A 12,955-nucleotide genomic window follows, 5' to 3' on the forward strand; every position below is an offset into this window, starting at 1 on the left:
AATAAGCTTCACTAATGGCATATCCAAAGGGAGATCTTGGCAGGTAGCAGGCCTCCTGAGATGAATTCCCTTTGTGTGGTCAATACCCACACAGCCACTCAGGAGCCATGGCTGGGGCTGAGCCTCATAGTCAGCCAATCCGAGGGTTGATTCCATGCAAAAATGGACCAATAGTAAACAAAAATCAATCACAACAGAAAATTTCACATAACCATTACAAGGGACATTCCTGGAGCACCCAGCTCGGGTCATGAAAACTACTGCACTACTGGATACCACAGGACACCTACTACATATGGCCACCCCTCAAGACAGGGAGCCATGGTATATCTATGTAATACATAGAAAGAAAGAGACAAACAAAATAGGGTTACAAAGAAACATGCCCCAAATGAAAGAGCAGGAGAAATCTCCAGAGGAAAAAAAAGAGCTAAGTGAAATGGAGGCAAGCGATTGATCAGATATGAAGTTCAAAAAATGGTTATGAGGATGCTCAACAACAAGAAAAATAACAATACCAAAAAAGAACCAGTTACAAATTAAAAAACAAAATATCTGAAATGCAGAATATACTAGAAGGATAAATAGTATAGGTGAAGCAGAGGATTGAATCAGCAATTTGGAAGACAAGGTAGAAAGAAACACCCAATGAAGCAGCAAAAAAATAAATAAATAAGAGAGGCTTGGGTCAACATCAATTGGAACGACATTAAATCATAGGGGCACCAGAAGAAGAGAGAGGACAATGGACTGAAAACCTATTTGAAAAAATGACAAAAAACCCTCCCTAATCTGGTGAAAGTAAAAGACACAAAAGTCCAAGAAGTGGAGATGGTCCCCCACAAAATGAACCAAAATAGGCCCATACCAATGCACATGATAATTAAAGGAAAAGTTACAGATAAGGAAAAAATCCTAAAAACAGCAGAAGAAAGACAATTACCTATAAGGGAGCTCCTATAAAGAATGTCAGCTGATCGCTCAACAGAAACATTTTTGGCCGGAAGCAAATGGCACAGAGTACTTGAAGTGATGAAAAGCAAGGATCTACCTCTAATGGCTGGTGACACTACACCACTGTACTTGAGGCCTGTAGAGGTGTCCTCTGGCTGCACCCACCAGGTAACTTGGCGAGGGGCTTTTTTTCTGAAGAAGCCTTTGGCAGAGACTCATACAGTGATCACACTGTGTAGCTTTGGAAAGGAAACCATTCTTCCCCACCTTGAGTGCACAGCCAGCATTCCCCCATCTTCTTCACTTACTTGGCCAACTCTTCTGCTCCCTGTGACCCAACACTGCTGAAGAGTTCAGTCTCCCATGGGTATCAAGTGCCACACAGGGTAGTCTTCCAGGGAGATTTTATTGTCCAGGAGTCAGATGGACAATTGCTGGGTTGTGTGGCTATCACAGGGCAGCCACTCCTATCTTCCCTGAACACTCATCTAGTGCTAATCTTCCAACAAGAGACTCATTTGACCTGTCTTTCTGGCAGCGGGTCACCCTGGCCTACTGAGCTCAGTCCTCCAGGGGGATCTGAGAGCTGATCGAAGTCAGAACCTTTGGTGCACGTCTCCCTCAGATGCTTTCTCCCTGGGAACAAAAGGAGTGCTTGCTCCCCCTGACTATAGACTTGTGGGCACAACTCCCAGTCAGAGTCTGTTTGGATCTGCCCTGCCAAATCTCAGTGGCCCCATCCTGCTTAGCTCAGGTCTGAGGAGGGAAAGGAGTGCTGTTCAGAGCATGACATTCAGAGCGTGTCAGTCATGGAGGCTATTGTCTGGCACTCAGACAAAGCATTTAACGCCCTCCTATGGGCTCAGCCAGTACCACCCCCAAAGAAAGACTCTTAGATATGTCCTCCTGAGCCCCAGTTGCCCCACCCTGCTGAACTGGCTCCTGCAGAGAGGATGACTGGCTGCACACTCCCTGAGCCTGTGGCATGCCCTTCCTGGGGGACCTAGAGTTGGGGAGCTGGAAGAGAGTGAGTGGTTTGACTCTGAAGTAGAAGCTTCTTTCTACTCTTTGAGCATCTGACTGTGTGGACCCCAAATAAGAGACCCCCTAGCCACATTCTCCCCACCCTGGTCACCCTGCCCTACTGAGCTCTAAACCAGTGGAAAGCTATGTAGGCTGCAGCTAGCCTGGGCACACTCTACATTTTTCTTCAGAAGGCTCTGGAGGAAGACTAAGCAACCTTAAGGGGATGCCAAATAGCAGACATGTGGAGGCAAATCTCAGGGAACCTCGGGCCTTTTATAGACTTTTCACCAGATATCAGCTGAAGAAAGCTGACCTTTTTACACAAAATAGTCTGTCTCATAAACCAGTAGGCCCAGCAGACACAGTGGCAAACAGTGAACAGTGTGAAAGCTCCAGACAGGTAGCCTGAGGCTGTTTACAAACAATGTCTGGTATTGACCTGTATCTGAACCCTGTCAAAGTGGGCCCAGAACCAATACAAGCAGTGGTGGGCTTCAGATCACACCAGAGTTCAACACAACTAGCCAGGTGAGTGGCACACCCAAATTGAGATTTTTGGCAGGATCAAGACCCTGCAGGAAACAGCTCTCCCTTAGGCCCTGCATAATTCAGATATAATGACAGAGGTTTATTGTGATAGTCAGTCAGCTAGAAGTGTTAGCTTCACTACAAAAGAGCCAACAGTATTCAAGACTCGAATACAACTGCAGGGTGCACTCAACTCACAGAAACACCACCAGAGCAGTGAGCTCAGGAGATCTGGAGGATTGTATCACTTAGCCCAGTAAGACATCTGCATCATGAAGACACCCTAACAAGTTTAAGAGTAATAGCAGATCTACCTAATGTACAAGAGAAAATGTAAAATCAAAGAAATATGCTTCAGATGAAAGAACAAGAGAAACCCCAGAAATATTAAATGAAATAGAAGCAACCAAGGTATCAGATGCAGATACTAAAACAATTGTTATAAGGATGCACAGGGAACTCAGGGGAAGAATACATGATCTCAGTGAGAACTTAAATAGCAAGCATTAAAAAAGACACAGTAAGCATTAAAAAGTCAGAAATAAAGAATACAATATCTGAAATGAAGAATAAACTAGAAGAAATCAACAGCAGATTACATGAAGCAGAAAACCGAATCAGGGATTTAGAGTACAAATTAAGAGTAAGCACCCTAGCAGAACACCAAAGAACAGAGAATTAAAAATATTAGAAAAGTGAAAGGGATATTTGAGTATAACAAAATCTGTATCATAAGGGTACCAAAGAAGAGGCTGAGCAAGGGATCAAGAAACTATTCAAGAAATAATAACTGAAAACTTCCCTAACCTGGTGACACAAGTTCGGGAAGCACAGAGTCTCAGTCAAGATAAATCCAAAGAGGCTCACACCAAAAAACATTGTAATTAAAATAGCAAATGTTAAAGGCAAAAAGGGAATCTTAAAAGTGGCAAGAGAGACAATGTTACCTACAAGAGAAGCCCCAAAGACTGTCAATTTCTCAACAGAAACACTTCAGGCTAGAAGGGATTGGCATGAAATATTCAGAGTGATAAAAAGCAAGCACTTACAACCTCTACCCAGTAAGGCTATAACTTAAAATTGAAGGTGAAATAGAGAAATTCCCAGAAAAAAAGCTAAAAGTGTTCATTACCACTAAACTAGTAGTGCAAGAAATGTTAAAGAACATGCTTTCAGAAGAAAAAAATATATATAGAGAGAAAGGAAATACATACAAAGAATAAAATGTCAATAAATAAGTATCAAAAATAACTTTAAATGTAAATAAAATAAGTGAGTGCCCCAAACAAAACACAAAGGGTAGCTGAATGGATATGAAAACATGATTCATGTATGTGCTATCTACAAGAGACCCATATCCAAAGAAGAAAAAAAAGATACATACAGTGAGAGATGGAAAAAAGTACCCATGCAAATGGAAATGAAAAAATGCCAGGGTAGCAATACTTGTACCAGGAAAAATAGACTGTAAAACAAGGGTTGTACAAGAAACAAAGAAGGTGCCACATAATATGAAAGGAAATGATTCAACAAGAGAATATAACCCTTGCAAATATATATGCACACAAATTAGGAGCACATAAATACATAAATAAAATCTTGGCAGACTTTGAGGGAGAGATCAATAGTAATACAGTTGTAGTAGGGGATTTTAACACTTCACTGACATCAATGAATAGATTTTCCAACCAAAATATCAATAAGGCAACAATAGTGACCTTAAACAACACATTAGGTCAAATGGATTAATTGTAATTTATAGAACATTGCATCCCAAAGCAACAGAATATAAATTCTTCTCAAGTGCACATGGGACATTCTGAAAGAGAGACCACATGTTAGGATACAAAATAAGCCTTAATAAGCTCAAGAAAATTAAAATTACATCAAATGCATTTACTCTGAAAATAATGGTAGGAAACCAGATTAATTACAATAAAAAGACTAAAATCATCTAAACACATGAAGACTAAACAATATGTTACTCAACAATGAATGGGTTAACTATGAAATCAAGGTAGAAACCAAAAGATACCTTGACACAAATGAAAATGAGAACACAATAACTCAAAATCTAAGGGACACAGCCAAAGCAATCCTGAGAAGAAAATTCATAGCATTATAGGCCTACCTCAAAAAACAAGAAAGATCACAACAAAATAATATCACTTTACACATAAGGAACTAGAAAAACAACTACAAAATTCAAAGTGAGTGGAAGAAAAGAAATAATAAAGATCAGAGCAGAAATAAATGAGATACAGTTTAAAAAATATAGAACAACAGTGAAACTAAGAACTCATTCTTTAAAAAGATAAACATGATTAAGGAAAGTTCATTCAGACTCATCAAAAAAGAGAGAGGAAAAGGGAGAGAGGACCCAATAAATAAAATCAGATATGAAAGATATCAGATATCAGATATGGTCACAGCTGACACAAAAGAAATATAAAAGATTTTAAGAAAAATATTACAAATATATACCAGCACATTATATATCAGCACGGAGTGGATAAATTCTTAGAAACATAACATCTTTGTGTTATGTTTCTGAATAACATAACAACTGAATCAGAAAGAATCAGATAATCTAAATAGACCAATTATAGCTAATTAAATCAAAGCAGTAATAATAATAAAAAAACTCCCAGCAAACAAAAGTCCTTTATCAAAGGAAACCTTCAAGAAAGTGAAAAGACACCCAAATGAATGGTAGAACATATTTACAATGATGCATGTGATAAAAGGTTAGTGTCTAAAAATGTATACTAAACTTATGAAACTCAACACCAAAAGAACAAACACTCCAATTAAAAAAGGCAAAAAGATTTGAATAGACACTCTCCCAAGGAGAAATTCAGATGGCAGTTAGACATGAAAAGATACTCAACGTCACTAATCCTCAGAGAATGGCAAATTAAAACCACAGTGAGATATCCCCTCATACCTATCATACATAATGGCTGTCATCAATAAATCAACAAAAAAACAAGTGTTGGAGAAGGTGTGGAGAAAAGGAAACCCTCATGCACTGCCAGTGAGAATGCAGATTGGTGCAGTAACTATGAAAAGCAATATAGAGTTATCTCAAAAAATTAAAAATGGAACTGCCTTTTGACCCTGCAATTCCACTTCTAGAAATATATCCAAAGAGACCAGAAACACTCATTTGAAAAAATATATGCACCTCTGTGTCCATTGCAGTGTTGTTTATTATACGATAGCCAAGATATAGAAGCAGCCCAAGTGCCCATCAGTAGGTGAATGGATAAAACAACTATGGGGCATTTGCATAGAGGAATACTATGCAGCTATAAAAAATGAAGAAAATTTTACCTTTCATGACAGCATGGATAGACCTGGAGAACATTATATTAAATGATATAAGCCAGTCAGAGAAAAATAAGTGCCATATGATATCACTCATGTGGAATCTAATGAAAATAATAAAGTTATAATTAAAATAGACACATAGATACAGAGAACAGACTGACAACTATGGGAGGAGAGGAGGATTGGGCAGCTGGGTAACAAAGATGAAGAGATTGAATAAAACATAAAAACTCTGATACTTAAACAACATTATGATGATTACCAGAGGACAAGGTGGGTGAGGGGAGGTGGAAGAGAGTAAAGAGTGGGATAAATCATAAAGGGAGGAAAATTGACTTCAGGTGGTAAACACACAATACCATATATGCACCTCTATGTCCATTTTATATGTATATAATTTTATAAAATTTAAATTATATAAATGTATAATTGATACATTTATAATTAAATTATATACTATGTATATAATTTTATACCTGAAATAATTATATTAACCAATGTCGGCCCAATAAATTCAATACAAATTTTAAAATAAAAATTAAAGAAATTATACAAACATGTCAGGGGGAGGGAAAATCTCAGAAATCTAATATTGAGGCTAACTCTGAATAAGAGAGGCCAGGTTTATGGAGAAATCTGTTTTTGACCAACTCAGTCGGGAAAGAATGATATAAAATTCCTAATGCATATAGTGCTTCAATCTAGTTTTGCTCAAGAAATACAGTGCCAAGTGTTTACACGTAACATCTTAGTATGTATAGATGATTATGACTGATTTTTTTAAAGAAATAGTGTGCATGTACATATGTGTTGTCTGTGATAATTTATTAGTTATCTATTGCTGTATAAAATTGTCCAAAAAGTGGCTTAAAGCAACACACATTTAATTATCTTACAGTTTTTGTGAATAAAGAATTCAGGCACATCTTCACTGGTTCTCTCCTTCAGGATATCCCATAGGGTACAATAATAATTTTTGCTGGGCTGCATTTATCTTAAGTCTCAATGTGGAAGTTCTACATCCAAGCTCCTGTGGCTCTTGATAGGATTAAGTTCTTCAGGGGCTGTTGGACTGAGTTCCTCACTCAATGTTATCTGGAGGCAAGCAACCCGCAGTTTCTTGCCATGTGAGTCTCTTCAACATGTCAGGTTGCTCCATCAAGAGAAGTCAAGATATAGCAATACAGAAAGCATAGTCTTTTGCAATCTGACAATGATAATGACATTCTATTTCTTTTGCAGTATCCTATTCCTTAGAATCAGGTTACTAGGTTTATCCCACACTCAAAGTTTGGAATTTCACAAGGGTATGAATGCTAGTAGTGATCATTTGAGCAGTTCCTATGAAATGTCATGTTGTTAGTGGTAAATAGTCTGCCTAGAGTGCTGAAGAGTCTCTCTCTTTGGCCAAGCAGCAGAGGAAGGTTCTTACACTGAGCACACAGAAAGCTACAGATATTGATGGATAGAGTCTGAGCATGTAAACCTAGCAAGATGGAGGACTTCTGGCTAAGACAGAAGCATAGGTAAATACACTTTGCCTCCTTACACAACTAAAAGAAAAACAACAACAAATTTCAAAACAAAAACAACCAGAATTGCCAGAAAATTGAACTGTATGGAAGTCCTACACCAAGAAGTTAAAAAGGAAATATTCATCCAGACTGGTGCACCAAGACAAAGAAAGATAGCCCAAATGAAATACCAGATCAAAACTCCAGAAAAAGAACTAAGTGCCAAAAAAATAGCCAACGTATTACATGCAGAGTTCAAAACATGAGTAATCAGGATGCTCACAGAAATGGTTGAGTGTGGTCGCAAAATAGAAGAAAACATGAAGGCTATGAAAAGTGAAATAAAGGAAAATATACAGGGAACCAATAATAAAGGGAAGGAAATTGGGGCTCAAATCAATTATTTGGGGCAGAAAGAAGAAATAAACGTTTGAGCAGAACACATTGAAGAAACAGGAGTTCAAAAAATAAAAGAGAGAAGAGGCTTTGAAACTCTGGGACAACATTAAATGTTCCAACACCTGAATCATAGGGGTGCCAGAAGGAGAAGAGTGCGAGTAAGAAATGGAAAACTTATTTGCAAACATAATGAAGAAAAGCTTCCCCAATCTGGCAATGGAAATAGACTTCCAGGAAATCCAGGAAGCTCAGAGAGTCCCAAAGAAGTTGTATCCAAGGAAGCACACACCAAGGCACATCGTAATTACATTAGCCAAGATTAGCCAACAAGGAGAGAATCTTAAAAGCACCAAGAGAAAAGAAGAGGGTTGCCTACAAAGGAGTTCCTATCAGACTGTCAACTGATTTCTCAAAAGAAACCTTGCAGGCAAGAAAGGGCTAGAAAGAAGTATTCAAACTATTAGAGGCAAGGATGTACATCCAAGATTACTCTATCCAGCAAAGCTATCATTTAGAATGGAAGGGTAGATAAAGTGCTTCTCAGATAAGGTCGCGTTAAAGGAGTTCAGCATCACCAAGCCCTTATTATATGAATTGTTAAAGGGATCTATCTAATAAAAAGAAGGTCAAAATTATGAGCAGCAAAATGACAACAAACTTACAACTATCAACAACCAAACCTAAAAATAAAACAAAAAGAAAAATAAAAACAAACTAAGCAAACAACCAGAATAGGAACAAAATCACAAAAATGGAGATCACATGGGGGTTATCAGCAAGGAGCAAGAGGGGAGAGTGGGGGAAAAGGTACAGGGAATAAGAAGCATAAATGGGAGGTAGAAAATAGACAGGGGGAGCTTAAGAATAGTATAGGAAATGGAGAAGCCAAAGAACTTATATGTACCACCCATGGACATGAACTAAGTGGAAGAATGCTGGTGGGAGGGATTTGCAGGATGGAGGGGCATAAAGTGGAGGATGAAAATGGGACAATTGGGATAGCATAATCAATTAAATATACTTCTAAAAAACCTAGCAAGATAATTGGATAGAAAACAAAGCCCTACCCATCTTTTCCTGTACCAGATTGGGATGGGATCAGGGAAAGGCAGGCACATGTGTCATAGAAGTGGAAACGGTGCAAGGGGAAATGCTAGACCAAAGCGCCCCATTAGTCTAGGCTGGGGAAAGAAAGGATTGTTTGGGAAGTGGACCCACATGAAGTGTGCAGAAATTTAGCTGTTTGATTGGCCATTTCAGAATACACCTGGTCTGTCCCATACCCAAGTTAATATAATCCCATGGAAACAAAAACAACCAAAACATACTCTTGTTCATGGCTTGCTTGCTTGTGACCTGCACTAGTATGGTAGGCTTGCCTGTTTTCTCTGTGGGCCAGCTGGTCTTAGCAGCCATGTAGCCCATGGCCTCCAGGAGGAAGCCTCTTTCATCCTCTTGCCCAGCTGGTAATGCACCAGCCAGTGTGTTCCTATTCTCTCTCACGCAGGAGTGAGGCTAAAAATTTAATACACACACTGGGTTTTAAGATTTCAGACCTCTCTGAAGGTATGATTGCCTATTTTTCAGATGACGTGCCACAGAGTTTTGAAACAGAGTATTGAAACAGAGTATCTAAAAAGTTATGGTGCTTTGTAAGTATTTACTACTTTCCTTGAGAACAATAAAGGTTGTGTTGTCACCAGCTTTGTTCCAATTAATGAACTGGCTTGTGGACCTCTTCTTGGAGCAGCTTTACAGAATCAGTCAACTGTTTTCAATTAGCGAAGCATCTTGAACCACAGGAAATTGTGGTGTTTGCTTTAAAAACAAGAGGAATCATATGTTATTTTTACTCTCTGTACTTGTCTAACTATAGAAAGAGAAACTGCTTGACTGTATCCAAAATATTATCAACAGGTGTTGATTCATTCTCTCTTGGAGATGGAAATTTTTGTTGAATACAATGTATGTTCTAATGGATCAAGAATTAGATTAGCAATTAAGAGACCAAGACATAGAAAACAATTATATAACATAGGACGGCCCTTAAAACAACATTTTCATTTCACTTTTGCAGAAATCAAGGTACAGAGAGCAACAGGTTGTTTTAAGTGTTATAAAATGTATTCATGTAAACATGAAGACTTTTTTATTTAAAGATTTTATTTATTTATCTTTAGAGAGGAAGGGAAGGAGAGAAGGAGAGAAATATCAATTTATAGTTGCCTCTCGTGCATCCCGTCTGGAAACTGGCCTGCAACCCAGGTATGTGCCCTGACTGGGAATTGAACTGCGATCGTGTGGTTCGCAGGCCCGTGCTCAATCCACTGAGCTACACCAGCCAGCGCTAAACATGAAGACTTTTTTTAGGTGGGAATGATGATATGCAGATTTCACTATGAGATGTGACAGAAAATTATGGTGCAGCTGGTGCTAAATTGACAGCAGCACAACTCCAAATGAATGCTAGATGAGAGCACTTCACTTGGGAAAAACTTAAAATAGTAATTTAGAGCTTCATAACGCAAGATATGGTCCTGTTAAAAACACTAAGATATAGCACCATCAATGAAAAAATAAATCAACTTGTAAGTGTACCAAAGGTGTTGCAGTGCAAACAAGGAAAATTTGGATTTGTTGAGGTACAATCAGGAGCATTCCTTAGAGGGTTATTAACTATTATTAATGGCAAACACTGCAAATACAAAATATAACCCAAATCACTGTCACATAATTCAAAACATACATGTAATAAAGGGAAGGGGTCCTGTCAAATATGTCCTCCACTGACTTTATCTGCAGAAGCACTTGGCCAGTTTGTACACAATGATTACTTTTGTACAGCAAAAAGATTTCTATAAAAATGACACTATATAAAAATCTCTACACTGGTCCACCAGAGTGATTCTCCATTTCCCCAGGAGGGGAGTTACAATTTAAAACAGGATACTTGAAGTTTTATTTTCTAAATTAGCTTATCATAATCCCAAATATATGTTTCAGGGTTTGTTCTTATTTTGTAGATGGAAAAAAAGGCCACAGACTAAACCCAACAAACACAGGGAGACCTGCGTAGAAGCCTTACAATTTCAGAGACTTAAACCCATAGGATGATCTGAAATGAAAACTTTCTATCTAAAAGTGAGTCATGATAGGTAGACATGACGTAGGCTAGTATCTTCCCTGAAAAAATCAATATGCACCTTAATTAATCATGTATATTATCTTTATGCATGTAGGATAACATACCTTTGTAATACCAGGGTAATTTCTTTTTTTCCTGGACTACTCACTGCACCAGAGTAGAGACCACAAATTGCCTCATTGCTATTGTTATCATATTAATTGTTACCTGCTATTTATCCTATGTGTACAAATATAAAAAAAGTATGTGTCTACCATTACTTTTTATCCAATCCCAGAGATTTTCCCACTTTGCTTTCTTCTGCCTCCCTAATCTGTCACCAATGTATTTCATGTAACCCACTTATGCCTCCTCTTTTGATTGTAATGTACAAAATAGGGTTCAAATTTGTCATTCTCTGAAGCATCTTCTCAATCTGTTGAGATTTTCCTTCCTAGCAATTTTCTCAGTTTGATTCAAATAAACTCATAAAATTCTCTACTGGCTTAAATGTTTCTAGTTGACAGTTTGATTTTAAAGACACTTGGCAGTAATTGGCTGTCAGCCCTGCCCATCACTGGCTGCTATTGCTGAGAAAGACACAGTGGCCTCATGTGTCTCATGACTACATGTTTGACTATGGTGTGCATACACGCACAAGAAGTAGGTAAGCAAAAGCCCAGGAACAAGAAAGGCTACAGAATATATCACTGGACCAGCACCTTTACAAAACTCAAAATCCTTATGAAAGGGGCTGTCCTTCAGACTTTTTCTTGTTGTTCAGCTTTCTTGTTGAATGTCATCTACATCATCTTCAGCTTCTTCCAGATCAGTGATTTTTATGGTAACCACTTTGAGTCTGATTGTCAATGCCCTTCAACAGCTCTCCAACAGAGACCTTTTCAGTTTTCCCCAGTTTTGTAAAAAGCTCTTCTGGATCTACTTTTAGATTCAGCATGCCTTCATTTCTGAACATCTATTATAACTAAGAATATATTGCTCATGTATTTGTATAGGAAATTTGAAGTGAAAATACAGGCAATTTTCTTTTCTTTTGCTTATCTTTTTTGTTCTTTATTTTTATTGTTGACACTATTACAGATGTCCCCATTTCCCCCCACTTTGACCACTACCACCCAGCCCCTGAGCCCCCTTATCTCTGGCCATCACCAGACTGTTGGCTGTGTCTGTAGATTATGCATACATGTTCTTTTGCTAAATACTTCACCTTCTTTCATCCAGTCCTCCCCTCTCTGACTCTCTGACAGCTGTCAGTCTCTTCCATGTGTCCATGACTCTGTTTCTATTTTGTCCATTAGATTCCACATGTAAGTGAGACCATATGGTATGTGTCTGCCTCTGACTGGCTTATTTCACTTAGCACAAAAATCTTCAGGTCCATCTATGATGTCACAAAACATAAGTTTCTGGCAATTTTCTACATTTACTTTTAATTTAAGAAACTTAAGATGCTGATGAAGACATAGAAAGGTATGTTTTTCAAGCATAATCATCTACCCTGATGAGACCCACTGAGTCTCCTATCAGTGCTTGCTTCAGTGCAGCTAGCCTGGGTGCGCATCCACATGAATGTGGGTGATATTGCACAGGGTAGTGTAGAATGTTTGAAGAACTAGAATCTTTCTTTCAAAAAACTCTGAATAAGAAGGTCGCTATGTAAAATAGGAGACATGCAGAAGTACTCTTGTGGGGTGGGAGTTGGGTGGGGGTGGACTAGGGCACTGTGTTTACTCTTGAATATCTCGTGGGAAAGTGGGTGATAATGTGTAGGGTGGTGTTAAAGAGAAACAAAATACTAAAAGGTCAAAGACTTAGTGTTTAGTAGGAAAAGTATTATTATCGAGCAGGGGACACAATCTAATAGAGTCTAGAATCTGAAAGATGAGGTTTTGGAAAAATAATGGAGTCTTTTAGAGCTATAAGGTGTAAATGGTCTCTCAGCCATATTAGGAGAGTAATGTCTTTGAGTGATGCTGATGGATTGGTGATGCCTGGGCTTGTCCTCTAGGCTGGTTGAAGGTGCTATGCTTCATACATGGGCTGCCTACCTCAGGAT

This window comes from Sturnira hondurensis, unplaced genomic scaffold (assembly GCF_014824575.4).
Source record: "Sturnira hondurensis isolate 20B ecotype Veracruz unplaced genomic scaffold, ASM1482457v3 Scaffold0020184, whole genome shotgun sequence".
Classification (NCBI taxonomy): Eukaryota; Metazoa; Chordata; class Mammalia; order Chiroptera; family Phyllostomidae; genus Sturnira; species Sturnira hondurensis.